The sequence below is a fragment of the Chiloscyllium plagiosum genome, unplaced genomic scaffold (assembly GCF_037043375.1).
Source record: "Chiloscyllium plagiosum isolate Xiang-an unplaced genomic scaffold, Cpla_swu_hap1 HiC_scaffold_2, whole genome shotgun sequence".
Lineage (NCBI taxonomy): Eukaryota > Metazoa > Chordata > Chondrichthyes > Orectolobiformes > Hemiscylliidae > Chiloscyllium > Chiloscyllium plagiosum.
The window spans coordinates 13034653-13051489 of NW_028270140.1; the positions used below are offsets into that span (position 1 = coordinate 13034653).

General features: G+C 44.0%; 1 long non-coding RNA gene across 1 annotated transcript; it reads right to left on the reverse strand.

Moving 5' to 3' along the window:
• Positions 1-728: 728 nt before the first annotated feature.
• Positions 729-16466, reverse strand: LOC148151821 (uncharacterized). Its single transcript, XR_015758966.1, has 3 exons — positions 16352-16466; positions 6823-6913; positions 729-888 (listed from the first exon to the last, which is right to left on the reverse strand). It is a non-coding gene; the product is annotated as an uncharacterized LOC148151821 (long non-coding RNA).
• Between the last annotated feature and the right edge of the window lie 371 nt (positions 16467-16837).

Genomic DNA, 16837 nt, shown 5'->3' on the forward strand with positions numbered 1-16837 from the left:
TCATCTGATCCTGCTGCTGAGCCAACAGCTCTAGGGCCAGGGCAGTCCGGTTAGTAATGACCTCTACGACTGCTTGGAGCCTGATAATACGATTTAGCATATAGATAGGAGTACGATATCCCCATGATCCGTCCTGTGCCCAAGTAGCCGGCCCATAGTATTCAATAATCCGGGCCGGTGGCCACTCATCCCCCCAATCACCGACTTGGATATCCCTTGGCGACCTACGCAGGGAGTCAAAGAGTTTAACTCCCAAATCATCGCCTTCCTCCCGGGGTAATAGGAAGAACGCAGGTCGTATTAGACCCAGGAAGCATACCCCAGCCCATCCCATGGGCAGTTTGGAGTATGCCTGATTACCGCATATCCAAAATAGGCCATCTGGAGCAGGCCCTCCCTGCCTCACAACGTTCATGGTGTGCACTCACATCGTAACACCTATCGTCCACATAGGAATGGGACACAAATGATCCCGAATAGATTCGAATCCCAAGTCTTACTGTAGTTCGACATTTGTCACATCTCCCCTCACCCTCCCCCACATACAGGAGTAAACTGATCAATATCCCCACCAATACAGTCCAAGTAGAGTTCATTATTGCTGTCTTTTCAGTTTTACCGACAACGGCTTGTCCCCTTGTTCGCATGTCCAGGTGCTTTCTTCTTCAGGCGGAACGGGCCCCTTTATCCTTGATGCGTGGACCCACCCTTTTTCTTTCATTCGAACAGCTGCCTCAGTTGTTAACAGAACCAGGAACGGTCCTTCCCACCGCGGCTGGAGCTTTTCGGCCTTCCAGGTCTTAACAAGTATCCAATCTCCGGGCTCCACCTTATGCAGGAGGAAGTCGAGCGGTGGAGTCTGAGCCAGGAGACCTTTCCTTCGGAGTTCTGCAAAAGAACGGGATAAGGCCAGTAAATAGGTTCGGATAAATACATCCCCCCCTTGTAGAGTGGGACATCCATCAACCTTACTCCAATACGGTAATCCGAAGAGCATTTCATAGGGGGAAACCCCGACATCTCGGTGAGGTGCCGTACGTATCCTCATTAGGGCAATGGGCAGGCACTTTGGCCAGGGTAACTTAGTTTCTAACATCAGCTTAGTCAATTGGGTCTTGAGCGTGCCATTCATTCTCTCAACTCGACCCGAACTCTGAGGATGCCAGGGTGTGTGGAATTTCCATTGGATGCCCAGGGCATTACAGATCAAATGGTGTAGCTTAGAAATAAAATGCGTCCCGCAATCGGAGTCAATAGATTCCATTATGCCATATCTCGGGATTATGTTCTCTAACAACAGTCGGGCCACGGTTGGTGCATCGTCTTTGGCAGTTGGGAAAGCCTCTACCCAGTGAGTGAAATGGTCTACTATTACTAGCAGATATTTCCATCTCTGTACTGGGGGTAATTCTGTAAAGTCAACTTGGATCCTCTGAAATGGCCTAATCGCTAGGGGCTGACCACCAGCTGCATAGAACGCATGGTTTTCTGATTAATACGCCGGCAAGTGGGGCATCCGACTACCTCTTGTTGGGCTAATGTGTATATCCCCCTGCATACATAGTCTCTCAGGATTGTGTCACACATGGCTTGCACCCCCCAGTGGGTCTGATGGTGTAATCGATGCAGAATACCCCGGGTGATCTGTTTGTTCAGTACTTGTCTCCCATCAGGAACCGTCCACTTCCCGTTAGTATCTAGCCGGGCACCCAATTGATCCATTTTATCAATCTCCCCCTGGGTGAAGACGGGTTGTTTAGCGAGGCCCTCCCTCAACGGTATTAACGTTAACAATTGGACGGATTTTTCGACCGCTGCCCGCTTGGCTTCCTCGTCTGCCAGCCGGTTTCCCACCGCTTCCAGTGTCGACCCCTTCTGGTGACCGGGTACATGTACTACTGCGAGTTCTGTAGGTAACGCCAGGGCTTCCAACGTTAGGCTGATCATTTGTTCGTGAGCTAATTCCTTTCCCCGGGAAGTTATCAATCCTCGCTCTTTCCAGATTTTCCCGAAAGTATGAACGACTCCGTATGCATACTTTGAGTCAGTATATATGGTCCCCACTTTCCCTTCCAACAGCTTCAGGGCCCTCTGGAGGGCGTACAACTCACAGGATTGGGCTGACCACTTCCCGGGCAGTCGTCCAGACTCAATCGTCCGTTTCGTTGCACCATCTATAACAGCATAGCCACTGTACCGTACCCCACTGATGCACCGGGAGGACCCGTCGATATACAGTTCCTGTCCCTCATCCAGCGGGGCTTCTTGCAGGTCCTCTCGGCTTTTGGTCTGCAAGTCCACAAATTCCACACAATCATGCTCCTGTTCCCCGTCTGCAGGACGTCCGTACAGAAACTGGGCTGGGTTGCAACTGAGATCTTTTGCAAAATTGAGATCGTTCCCGGTCATCAAAATCGTCTCATACTTTAGGATGCGAGAGTCTGTTAACCAGCGGTGAGCCTTCTGAGCCAGTATGGCACTAACCGAATGTGGGGAGTATACTGTGATCCTTCCTCCAAAGGTAAGTTTTCGGGCCTCTTCTACTAACATTGCCGTAGCTGCCACTGCCTGTATACAGGTCGGCCATCCACGTGACACAGGGTCTAACATTTTTGACAAAAATGCAACCGGCTGACGTTTCCCTGCCCGCAGCTGAGTGAGCACACCCTGGGCAATTCCGCCGGTGCTATTAACATATAACTGGAACGGTTCCTTCAGGGTGGGTAAAGCCAATACCGGAGCTCGAATCAGTTTATTTTTAATAATATTAAATCGCTGCTCCTCCTCATCTGACCAGTCCACCTTTTGTCCTTCTTGTCCCAGTTTGTCGTACAAAAATTTTACTAAAGTGGTGTAACTTTCAATCCATATCCGGCAATACCCTACTAGTCCCAGGATTTGCCTGACTTCCTTCTTCGTCCTGGGTATTGGCATACCCGTAATTCCTGATATTCGTTCTGGCGTGATACGGCGGTGCCCCTTACTGACTTGATGGCCCAGATATCTTACTTCTCGCTCCACAAACTGGAGTTTTGTCCTGGAGACGCGTAGACCCTGTTTCCCCAGGAAGTTCAACAGGGCAACGGTGTCTGCTCGTACCTCCTCGTCTCTTGGTCCTGAGAGTAAGAGATCATCGACATATTGGAGCAATTGATTCTCCGCGTTACACTGAAATCCTTCTAAGATCTGCTCCAGTATTTGTCCAAACAAATTGGGTGACTCCGTGAATCCCTGCGGCAAGACCGTCCATCTTAACTGTCGCTTTCGTCCTGTGAAGGGATTCTCCCATTCAAAGGCAAAAAGGTTCTGACTTTCTTCGTCAAGGGGGCAACTCCAAAAAGCATCCTTCAGATCTATTACGCTGAACCATTCATGTTCGGGGGGAATTTTACTCATTAACGTGTAGGGATTAGGTACCACCGTGTATCTAGCCTGGACTACTTCATTCAACCCCCGCAGGTCTTGCACCAGCCTATATGTCCCGTCCGGCTTCCTCACAGGGAGTATTGGAGTATTGAAAGGGGACATGCATTCCTCCAGTAGTCCATCTGTGATTAATCTTTCTATCACAGGTTGTAACCCCTCCCGTCCTTCCATAGCAATCGGGTATTGTTTCCTTCTTACCGGGCCTCTTCCTGGTAACATGGTGATTTGGAGAGGTTTGATGTTTAGACCCCCTCTATTCCCCTCTCGGTACCAAACTTCCGGGTCTATTTGTTGATCATCATCTTCGGTGAGGGCGAACAACCTTACCACCATTTCCCCGTTACTTGGTACCGTTCCGATCCCTAGTTTGACCTGCAAGTCTCTTCCTAACAAATTAAATCCCGCCGATGGCAGTAGAAGGAGGTCTCGTTTAGTAGTTCTGTTTTCATATCCAATTTCCACGTCCTCTACCACTGGGACTTGTAATTTCTGTCCTCCAATTCCAGATACCCCCATAACTTTTCCTCCTGCTCGGGTGCCGGGGGGTATTTGGATTATACTTGATCTTTCGGCTCCCGAGTCCACCATAAATGTGATCTCCGATCCTTGGGGCCCTACTTTCAAGTTTACCAGGGGTTCCTGTCGATAGTCCTTTTGCCCCAAGGGTAGGAACCCCCGACCTCCCTAATCTTCCTCCATCAGGGCGTACGACCTCACCTCCCGCTTGTAGCGGGAGCACTCTCGTTTAAAATGTCCCTCTTCATTACAATAGTAACATCTGAGTGTCCTCTTCGTTTCCCTGTCGTGGTCTCGCGTTCCTCCACTCTTCCTTTGTTCCGGCCATGGTTCTCTTTTCCTCTGCTCTTGCCACGACTCTCCCCTTTCCTGTTTCTGCCACGGCTCTCCCTTTTCCTTTCTTCCAGCTGTCATTTGTTGCACCGTTTGCATCATTATCTTTGTCGCCTTCCTTTGCTTCTCATCGTCCCTTCTCACAAACACCTTTTGCGCCTCTCGTAGTAATTCACTTAAAGATTTACTATCCCAATCATCCATTTTCTCTAACTTCTTTCGTATGTCCGGCCAGGCCTTTGATACAAACTCTACCCGTATGAGTTGTTGCCCCACGTCCGTCTCAGGGTCCACCCCAGCAAACTGCTGCACATTCTTCCTAATCCTGTCTAGGAAGTCCGTAGGGGTTTCCTCCGGGTTTTGATGATTACCAAAGGCCTTGGTAAAATTGTGCCCCTTTGGGGCTGCGTGTCTTATTCCTTTTATCCAATATTCCCGCATGTCTCTCATGTTGCGCCGTCCTCCCTCCGTGTTCTTATCCCACTCGGGGTCGGTGAGGGGAAACTTCTGCTCCCCTCCTTCTCCCCCCTCTCTCTCCCAGACCAAGAGCGCAGCTTGTCGTATCATCTGACGCTCCTGGCTAGAGAACAATGTTTTCATGATGGAACACATCTCTTCCCACGTGTAAGTATTCGGACCCAGGAACTGATCCAATTGTTCAGCAAGTCCCATGGGGTCCTCTAGTAGACCCTTCATCTCCCTCCTGAAATTCCGTACTTCAGTACTCGTCAAGGGAACGTTCACATACCCCGTCCTTCCTTCCTCGCCCCCCATGGGCACTTCCCGGAGTGGATTCATTCTTGCAATCGAGACAGGGTTTTGTCTGTGACCCTTTTCAGCTTGAGATCTGGTCTGTACCCCTGAGGTAGTTTGTGATTCCTCCCCATCTTCTTCCCCTTCCCCTGAATCGTCGTCACCCGAAAGAACATTCTGTGGGGCAGACGGGGTCACGTAGGGCGGCGGTAAGTGATCTAAAGGGTCCCATTCTTTCTGCCCTTTCGAGTCTTTATTAGTTACCTGCATTTGACAAGATATCGTAACCGGCAGCCAACAAAGGGCATAATCACTTTCTTCCAGATTAACATCAGGTTTTGAATTGACATATAAAATGAGGGCTTGCCGGACCCAGTCTTCGTCAGTACCGAATCTAGGCCACCACACTGAGTCGCCCTGAATAGGTTTCTGGGACCACTTTTGACAGTATTTTACCATCTTCCTTTTAGATTTTCCCTTTCTTCCAGCCTGATCCCAATTATTTAGCATTCTCCCTAACGGACTATCGTCAGGTACCCCGGGGTATGTGTCATTGTCCCTGTTTAAGCCTACCTTTCCCTTAATCACCTTAGATCCCTTATTTCCCATTTCCGAGGACTTCGTATTTTTCCCGTGATAATCTATCACAATGTAGCCAATTCCCGGACCTTCAGTCCCGTGATCGCCCAGGTTCCTTTGCAGGCACCCCCGGTCTTTGGATTCCTGTGTCCTACGTCTCTGTGACACAAATCACAGGCACCCCGTAGGTACACGTTCCTCCTCAAACACGGTCTCTGCAAAATCCCTCACAGGCGAGCCCCGGCCTCCAGATTCCTGAGTCCCACGTCTCTGTAGAAAAAAAAATCCACAGGCACCCCGTAGGTACCCAGTCCTCCGGAAACACGGTCCCCGCAAGTTTTGTCTTACCTGGGTTCGGTGCACCGAAATTACTCGATCGTTAACCGTCCCCACTGCCTCGGGTACACCCCTCCTTTGTTTTCCTGAGCCTCCCGGATATCACTCGCTCAAGCCGCGCGGGGCGACAAGCAAGGAATCAGGGACTGCTGAACTCAGCAGGGTGCACCTTCTCCGATATCCTTCCTCAACTCCCCTTGCGGCCGGAGTGTTGATCCCGGACGAGCCCCCAAGTTGTTAGAAACGAAAATCGCTTCTCAATAATCGCTCTAGACAAATTCAGGAAAACAAAGTTTTATTAACAAGTCAAGTCTGCAGAGTCGGGCACCCTTAAAGAAAAGGCGCGCTGAGGCTTACAAAGTCTCCATTATTTATAGGACAAGTCCCTCCTCTCCTTGGCTCCAACAAGCCATGAGGTTCACATTCTTAAAAACATCATTATTTTTATCACAAAGTCTGCAACAAAAGGCTCCAGAGTCTCCAAAGTTTGTTGTTTTTCTCACCCTGTAGTCTTATCAGTCAAAAGCTTTAATCTTGAAACAGATGTCTCAAGTCGCACTCCCATCCTGGAGTCTTATCAGCGAAGGACTCATCCTTCTCTGCTGTGTGAATGGCTTCATTAATCAAGAGCCTGCTCGCTTTCACTATAGCTCACAAATTGTCAGCATTCTGCACAATTTAAACTACTCTACTTTTGAGTATATAAAATGGTTGTTAGAAAAGAAACAAAGGTTTTGTCTTTTATTATAGATCAGTCTGTGGTCCAGGCACATCTTAAAGTTTAAACCGAAATTACCTCTTACAGCATCCAATAACAGAAAACAAATCTTCAGCACACAGCTAACAATAGGGTATATTTGACATATTTATTGTACTTACCCCAAGAGTAGAGGAAGCAGTTCTTTAACTTTTCACATCAGTCCTTAAACACTGTAGGCAGATTCCAGATCCAAGCAAATCTGATTATAGACTGAATCAAGTATATACAGGTCAGTGATACATCGGTTAGGATGAAAATCAAAGCAGTATATCTCTAAGGAACATCTCATCACATTCTTACACCCAACACTCTTCAAGGTAACCAGGAGAGATTTAAAAGTAGCTGTGATTAGTATTTTTCAATAGGGCAGATATTAAGAAAATGTTTCACTTTGGGTGGGTCCAGAACAAGGGGGTGTTAGTGTAATTAAATAACCAACAGAACTGATAAAGAATTTATGAGAAAATTCTTTGCACAGGAAGTCATGAAAATGTGGAACTTGCTGGCAAATGGATGAGTTGAAGAAAGTAACATTGATGAATTTGAGGAGAGGTTTGATGCAGGAACAAGGAGAAAGAAGAGAATATAGGTGCATAGGGTCAAAGGTTTGAAGAGATAATTAGAGTGGAAGAGGTGTGTGTGATGTGTGAAGTGTGATGTATAAATACCAGCTTAACTGGATATGCTATAAATTCAGTTCGGAAGAATACGTACAACCAGAACAGGGTTAGGCAGTTCTGACTGAAATAAATGTTGTAAAGACCACCATTTTTAATTTTTAATTACTTTTGTTGGGAAAACGACTGTTTAAAAGGATTGTGGAAGGAATTGCTACACTTTTAAAAAACAGACGATTCTGGGTAATTCAAGATGGAGGATGGGAAACATTTATAGGTGTAACAACTATTCCTTTTTTGAGGTATTTTAGATTTTGGAGATGATTTTCTCAAATTCCAGGAACAGCAATTATATGCTGTTTTATAAACTATTGCATTGTTTGGGAACTTTGGAGAAAAAAATGTCAAAATAATAACATTTATAAAAGAAAGAAGGATAGACAATAGGCAGCACATGGACAGTGAAGGAGAGAGAGAGAGAGAAAGAAAGGAAGAAACCCACGCTGCTAACTGACACAACAGTGAATCTGCACAGTTACTGCATTTGCTGTTTGAATTCATGTATCACTGGACATCGGAGTGCGTCTAGGAAAACTTGACAAACAGCAATATTACCTTAAAAGGTTTATAAAATCATGAAGGGCATGTATAGGATAAATAGACAAAGTCTCTTCCCTGGGGTGGGGGAGTCCAGAACTAGAGGGCATAGGTTTAGGGTGAGAGGGGAAAGATATAAAAGAGACCTAAGGGGCGAAGTTTTCACGCAAAGGGTTGTGTATGTATGGAATGAGCTGCTAGAGGAAGTGGTGGAAGCTGGTACAATTGTAACATTTAAAAGGCATCTTAATGTGTATATGAATAGGAAGGGCGTAGAGGAATATGGGGCAAGTGCTGGAAAATGCAACGAGACTAGATTGGGATATCTGGTTGGCATGGACAAGTTGGACCGAAGGATCTGTTTCCATGCTGTACATCTCTATGACTGTATGACTCTCAGTTACTTGAACTCATTGTGGGTTGTATTTACACTGTTGGTTTGCAAGCAGCAGAGGAAGAGAGATAAGACAGGAGAGTTCCAGTGTATTTGTGTGGACTAAGTCCCACAACAGACACTGAGAAGTTTGTGCAATTATGAGCAGTTATGGATGTTGGTGGTCATCAGCAAGATGACAACACTCTGATTGATTGGCTGCTGGGCAGATAAACAGCTTATGTGTTTTTGATAGAGGGAGAGAAATCTCTGGGCTGCTGAGGGAACAGCTTCCATGTCTGTACCTTTCTAAAAGATAAAGTAAAAGTAAGTGAAGTAACTGAAACTAAAGTAAGCCAGTTATTTTCACCCATCAATTGCTGTAAGCTGCTGGACTTAATCAGTAACTAAGAGACTTTATAATTAGTGTACCAATTGCTCTGTGCTCCTGCCAGCAAGTGAAAGAACTGGAGAAGGAGATCAAAGAAGACAAGGTCTTGGGAGGCCAAAGAAGCATCTAATCAGTTCATCAACTTTGAATCAATTCAATGGTGGAGCCTTCAAAACCTTTTGGGGAAGAGAATTCCATGGGCTAACAATGCTGTTGAGAAAAATAGGGAATTTTTCTCATCTCTTTCTTAAAAGGAAGACCTGTTATTCTTAAACTGTGTACCCTATTTCTAGACTCCCACCTAAGAGGTATCATCCTTCTAATTTCTACTCTAACAAGTCTACTCAGAATCATATATGCTTCAGCAAGTTTCCCTCTCATTCTTCTAAATTCCAATGGATTATGCCCAGTTTATCCGAACATTTCTCACAGAATATCCCCCTCATCCTAGGAATGAATTGAGTGAACTTTCTCTGATCTGTTTCGAATGCCATCATATTCATCTTCAAGAATGGAGAACAAAATTGTACAAAGTATTCCAGCTATTATCTCACCAAGGCCTGGTACAGTTGCAGCAAAACTTCCCAACTGCTTTATTCCATTTGCCCTCCTAATCACTTGTTGTACCTACATACTAACTTGTGTGATCCATGTACCTGGAAACCCAGATGCCCCTGGCCCACCAAATTATGTAACCTGTATACATTTAAACAGTATGCTGACTTTGTATTCTTCCTGCCAAAATGGACAGGTTCATAATTAGCCACATTATACTCCATCTGTCAAGGATCTGGAATGATCCACTAATGACAGCTTGTCAAAGTAAGATGGATCCATTTATCCCAACTCCCTAGTTCCTATGAACTAATCAATCCTTTACACATTATAATATGCTACCCCTTAAACCATGTGCTCTTATCTTATGCAACAATCTTTGATATGGCACCTTATTAAATGCATTTTGGAAACCCCAGGTGTATCCCATCTACCAGTTCTTCTCTCTCCACTGTGAATATTACTTCATCAAAAACACTAATAGATTAGTTAAACACAACTTCACTGTCTCAAAATCACATTGGTTCTGCCAGGTAAAATCGTAATTTCATGTTAATAATAGGCAGGTAAAACTATTATAATAGCAGTTCATTAGCTCTGGTGTAGTAAAATCTGTAAGGATTGAATTTAGAAACACCAAGAGGATTAAAATAATATAGGGGTTGTATATATACCCTTAAACCAGTAGTAACATTGAAGAAGGCATTTACAGAAAATTAAAGTTACAAGTAATAAAGATTCAGCTGTAATTATAAGTGATTTCAATCTAGATTGGGCAAATTACATCAGCAGCAATACTGTAGAGGAGAATTTTTGGAGTGCATACAGGATAGTCTTTTCAAATTAGTATATTGAGGAACCAACTCAGGAAAGGCCGTCCTTGATTGGGTCTTGAGTAATGAGGAAAGAATAATTGACAAACTAATAGTGTGTGGGCCCTTTGGGAACAGTAGGTAAAAACAATGACTGCAGATGCTGGAAACCAGATTCTAGAATAGAGTGGTACTGGAAAAGCACAGTAGTTCAGGCAGCATCCGAGGAGCAGGAAAATTGACGTTTCAGGCAAAAGCCCTTTATCAGGAATACAGGCAGAGAGTCTGAAGGGTGGAGAGATAAATGAGAGGAGGTTGGGGGTGGGGAGAAAGTAGCATAGAGTATGATAGGTGAGTGGGGGAGGGGATGAAGGTGATAGGTTGGGGGGGGGTAGAGTGGATAGGTGGAAAAGAAGATAGGCAGGTAGGACAAGTCATGGGGACAGTGCTGAGCTGGAAGTAGCTCAGTAGAAAACATACAACTGACAGCAAACGCTTCTATACATATGTGAAGAAATTATAGGTATGTGAAGAGAAAAAGATCAGTAAAGACAAATATAGGTCCTCTTCAGTCAGAAACAGGGGAACAAAGAGATAGCAGACCAATTAAATACATATTTTAGTTCTGTCTTCACAAAGTAAGACACAAATATTACGCCTAATGTGAAGGAGAAATTAAAAATAATGAATATTGGTAGGGAAATTGTATTGGGGAAACTAAAGGGATTAAACCAGATAAATTCTACAGGCTTGATAAGCTTCGTCCCAGAGCACCTAAGGAAGTGGCCCTAGAAATAGCAGATGTACTAATGATCATAGAACCATAAATTCCTCCAGTGTGGAAGCAGGCCATTCAGCTCATACTGACCCTCCAAAGAGTAGCCCATCCAGACCCACCCCTTACCCTGTCCTTGTAGCCTGCATTTCCCATGACTAATCTACCTAACCTAAACGACCCTAAACATTATGGGAAAAGTAGCATAGCCAATCCACCTAATCTGCACATTTTTGGACTGTGGGAGGAAACTGGAGGAAACCCACTCAGACACAGGGAGAATATGCAACTCCACACAGCCTGAGGCTGGAATCACAACTGTGTCCCTGTGAGGCAGCAGTGTTAACCACTGAGCCACCACACTGCCCTGATCATCTTCCAAAATTTTATAGACTCTGGAACAGTTCCTATGGATTGGAGGATAGCTAATGTAAATCTACTGTTTAAGAAGGGAGGCAGAGAGAAAAAAGTGAATTATAGAGCAGTTGGCCTGATGTCAGTTAGCCTGGGAAAAGTACCGGGGGTGTCCATTATAAATGATGTAACAGATGAGCACTTGGAAAATAGTGACAGGATTGGATAGAGTCAGCATGGATTGATGAAGGGGAAGTCCTGCTTGACGAACCTTTTGAGGCTGTAACTAGTAGAGTGGATAGGGGAGCCAGTGGATGTAGTTCACTTGGATTTACATAAGGTCCCATATAAAAGATTAGCATGCAAAGTCAAAGCGCATGGGAGTGGAAGTCATGTACTGAAATGGATCGGGAAATGGTGAGCAGAGAGGAAACAGAGAGTAGGATTAAATGGGTCTTTTTCTGAGTGCTGGTCAAAAATTAATGGGGTACCGTATGGATCAGTGTTTGGATGTTAGCTATTCATAATATATATTAATAATTTAGATTAGGCAATTATGTATCACATCTCCAAGTTTGCAAATATCACAAAGCTGGGTGGGTGAATACGGTATGAGAAGGAAGCAGGGAAGCTTTGTCATGATGTGGGCAGTTAAGTAAGTCATAATCACAGAGTCATAGAGATGTACAGCATGGAAACAGACTCTTTTGACCAACTCGTCCATGCTGACAAGATATCCTAACCCAATCTAGTCCCACCTGCCATCACCCGGCCCATATCCCTCCAAACCCTTCCTATTCATATACCCCATCCATATGCCTCTTAAATGTTGCAATTGTATTAACCTCCACCACTTCCTCTGGCAGCTTATTCTACATACGTACCACCTTCTGAGTGAAAACATTGCCCCTTAGGTCTCTTTTATATCTTTCCCCTCTCACCCTAAACCTATGCCCTCTAGTTCTGGACTCCCCGAACCCAGGGAAAAGACTTTGTCTATTTATCCTATCCATGCCCCTCATGATTTTATAAACCTATATAAGGTCACCCCTCAGCCTCCGACACTCCAGGATAAATAGCCCAAGCCTATTCAACCTCTCCCTGCAGCTCATATCATCCAAACCTGGCAACATTCTTGTAAATCTTTCCGATAGGAAGGAGAACAGAATTGCATGCAATATTCTAACAGTGGCCTAACCAATGTCTGCAACATGACCTCCAACGCCTGTACTCAATACTCTGACCGATGAAGAAAAGCATACCAAACACCTTCTTCACTATCCTATCTACCTGCGACTCCACTTTCAAGGAACTATGAACCTGCACTCCAAGGTCTCTTTGTTCAGCAACACTCCCTAGGACCTTACCATTAAGTGTATGAGTCCTGCTAAGATTTGCTTTCCCAAAATGCAGCACTTCATATTTATCTAAATTAAACTCCATCTGCCACTCCTCAGCCCATTAGCCCATCTGATCAAGATCCCATTATAATCCAAGGTAACCTTCTTCGCTGTCTACTACACCTCATCAGCAAACTTACTAACTTACTTAAGCTCACATTCAAATTGTTTATATAAATGACTAAAAGTAGGAGACCCAGTACCGATCCTTGTGGCACTCCAGTCTGAAAACCAATCCTCCACCACCACCCTCTGTCTTCTAAATCTGTGCCAGATCTGTATCCAAATGGCTAGTTCTCCCTGTATTCCATGAGATCTAACCTTTCTCACCAGTCTCCCATGGGGAAGCTTGTCGAACGCCTTAATGAAGTCTATATAGATCACATCTACCGCTCTGCCCTCATCAATCCTCTTTGTTACTTCTTCAGAAAACTCAATCAAGTTTGTGAGACATGATTTCCCATGCATAAAGCCATGTTGACTATCCTAATGAGTCCTTGCCTTTCCAAATACATATACATCCTATCCCTCAGGATTCCCTTCAACAACTTGCCCACCACCAACGTCAAGTTCACTAATCTACAGTTCCCTGGCTTGTCCTTACCACTTTTCTTAAACAGTGGTACCACGTTAGCTAACTTCCAGTCTTCTGGCTATCTACTGTGACTATCGATGATACAAATATCTCAGCAAGAGGCCCAGCAATCACCTCCCTAGCTTCTCACAGCGTTCTAGCATACACCTGATCAGATTCTGGGGATTTATCCACTTTTATGCGTTTCAAGACATCCAGCACCTCCTCCTCTGTAATGTGGACATTTTTCAAGATGTCACCATCTTTTTTCTTGCATTCTATATCTTGCATGTCCTTTCCTACAGTAAATACTGATGCAAAATATTCGTTAAGTACTCCCCCATCTCCTGTGGCTCCACGCAAAGGCTGCCTTGCTGATCTTTGAGGGGCCCTATTCTCTTCCTCGTTACCCTTTTGTCCTTAATGTATTTGTAAAAACCCTTTGGATTCTCCTTAACTCTATTTGCCAAAGCTATCTCATGTCCCCCTTTTGCCCTCCTGATTTCCCTCTTCAGTATACTCCTACTCTCTTTATACTCTTCTAAGGATTCACTTGATCTATGCTGAAAATGTGTTGCTGGAAAAGCGCAGCAGGTCAGCAGCATCCAAGGAGCAGGAGAATTGATGTTTCGGGCATGAGCCCTTCTTCACTTGATCTATACCTTACATATGTTTCCTTCTTTTTCTTAACCAAACACTCAATTTCTTTAGTCATCCAGCATTCCCTATACCTACCAGCCTTTCTTTTCACCCTAACAGGAATATACTTTCTCTGGACTCTCATTATCTCATTTCTGAAGACTTCCCACTTTCCAGCCGTCCCTTTACCTGTGAACATCTGCGCCCAATCAGCTTTTGAAAGTTCTTGCCAAATAACGTCAAAATTGGCCTTCCTCCAATTTAGAACTTCAGCTTTTAGATGTAGTCTATCCTTTTCCATCACTATTTAAAATCTAATTGAATTATGGTCACTGGCCCCAAAGTGCTCCCCCACTGACACCTCAGTCACCTGCCCTGCCTTATTTCCCAAGAGTAGGTCAAGTTTTGCACCTTCTGTAGTTGGTACATCCACATAATGAATCAGAAGATTTTCTTGTACTCACTAAAACAAATTTCTATCCATCTAAATCCTTAACACTCTGGCAGTCCCAGTCTATGTTTGGAAAGTTAAAATCCCCTCCCATAACCACCCTAATATTCTTACAGATAGCTGAGATCTCCTTACAAGTTTGTTTCTCAATTTCCCTATAGGGGGTCTATAATACAATCCCAATAAGGTGATCATCCCTTTCTTATTTCTCAGTTCCACCCAAATAACCTCCCTGGATATATTTCTGGGAATATCCTCCCTCAGTACGGCAGTAATGCTATCCCTTATCAAAAACACAACTCCCCCTCCTCTCTTGCCTCCCTTTCTGTCCTTCCTGTAACATTTGTATCCTGGAACATTAAGCTGTCAGTCCAGTCCATCCCTGAGCCATGTTTCTGTAATTGCTATGAAATCCCAGTCCCATGTTCCTAACCATGTCCAGAGTTCATCTACCTTCCCTGTTTGGTCTCTTTCATTGAAATAAATCCAGTTTCATTTATCAGTCCTACCTTGTTCTCTGCTTTGCCTCTGCCTGTCCTGACTGTTTGTCTCGCCTTTGTTCTCAACTGTACCAGTCTCAGATTGAAATCTTTCCTCACTATCTCCCTGGGTCCCATGTCCCCTCCTTAATAGTTTAAATCCTCCTGAGCAGCTCTTGCAAATCTCCCTGCCAGTATATTAGTCCCCTTCCAATTTAGGTGCAATCCATCCTTCTTGTACAGGTCACTCCTACCCCAAAACAGCTTCCAATGATCCAAAAATGTGAATCATTCTCCCATAAACCAGCTCCTTAGCCATGCCACCCTGCAAGAACGTTTATTTATCCACCATAAAAGCATGCGCCATACAGTATGAGTTGCAGCTTCTTGATGAAGGGCTTTAGTCCAAAACGTCAATTTTCCTGCTCCTCGGATGCTACCTGACCTGCTGTGCTTTTCCAGCACCACACTCTCGACTCTAATCTCCAGCATCTGCAGTCCTCACTTTCGCCCTGAAAATCGCATCTTCTTATCCTGTTAGTTTAAATGGCTCAGCTGATAAGTAGTGTGCTTTATATCCTCCTTTGATGCTACCAGTGAAAATGGGATCTATTGGAAATGGGAGTAGACCCTCCAGATCAGGGTGCTATTCATTATTTTAAAGGCTTTCAGGGTGTCTCCATAACTCTGCAAAAGTCTGGTTCAAAATGTGAGGCACTGTGGTGCTTCTGTGCATAGTATAAAGAACATAATTTCAAAGTCTGAAGATGGCACAAAATTTGTAAACATAGCGAAGAGTCAGGAAGACATAGGCAAATGAAATGCAAATTCACATGACAGGTTTTAGTGCAAAGATGTGGGGTGATGCAGTTGGACAGAAGAATGAGGAACAGTAATATAAATGTGACATTAAAATGTTAAGCTTGGTATGCAGGAACAGAGCAATGTGGAGATTCTGATATGTAAACTTTAGATGGTAGTAGTACAAGTTAAAAAAGGATCCTTTATGAATAGAAGCATAAAATATAAACGTAGGGAAGTACATGAAGCAAAAAGGAATAGAAAATATGTTGATCGAGTTAGACAAAGTCAGCTGGGAGAAGGCTCAAGTGAAGAATTAATGCTGCACACATCTGTTTGGACAAATGGCCTGTTTCTGTGCTGTCAACTTCTATTTTACAAGCAATATTAAAAGAATTACTGTTCATCTTTCAGCTAGAGTACTGTCCAACTCCAGGCACACCCTTCAGGAAGGATGTCAGGTCTTAGGGAGGGTGACAAGCAGATTTGCAAGAATGATGCAAGGGACTTCAGTTAGAGAAGATATTTGAGAAACAATGATTGTTCTTTTTAAAACAGAGAATGTTAATAGAGGATTTAATAGAAGTGTTTGTATATATAGATGTGTGTGTGAGAAAGACTGAGGGAGAGATGGCCTTCTGATACTGTAAGATTTAATCACTGCATTTTCTAAAATACCTTCATCTGGGATGATGCATTGTAAGCTCCATTTGTATTGGAATCAACCTTAGCATACAAATAAAATGTTCAAATTCTGTCTTGCTTGTTCCTGTGTTAGCTGACATTCAGTATGTATCAAGAGATAATAATCTGCTGGCACAGCCTCTTACCAGTGACCCTCACTATTCTGAACTGTAACATACAGAAAGCTGTGTCTCTAGTCCTGAGTCGAGTACTTGTACTGTTAACGCATTTATGTTCGGTTGTCTCTTGCTCACATATTCCAAACATTGGGCCTCTCTCCTGGGTTTGAGAAATATTTGTACAAGCCGTTCTGAGCCTTCAACCCTTTCCATCTGCCTTCCTTTTCACTAATTCAAAACTGTTATTTTAAAAAGGTGTTGTCTTTCCTGAGAGTTTATGGTTACGTTCAGATCCTGGATCAGCAAAGCAGGTTTGTAAAAAACCTTGTCACTTTTCCTTCCTGTCTAGGATACAATAAGTTTATAGGCTGCACATGGATGTAGGTTTTTGTCTATATGTTTGCAGTAAGGTTCAACCAGCTTTTGCTAGTTCTTTTCTAACAAAAGCAAACTTTGCTGCATAAACTTTACTATACTAAATTTTTCTATGGCAATGTCCTGATCTTTATAAAT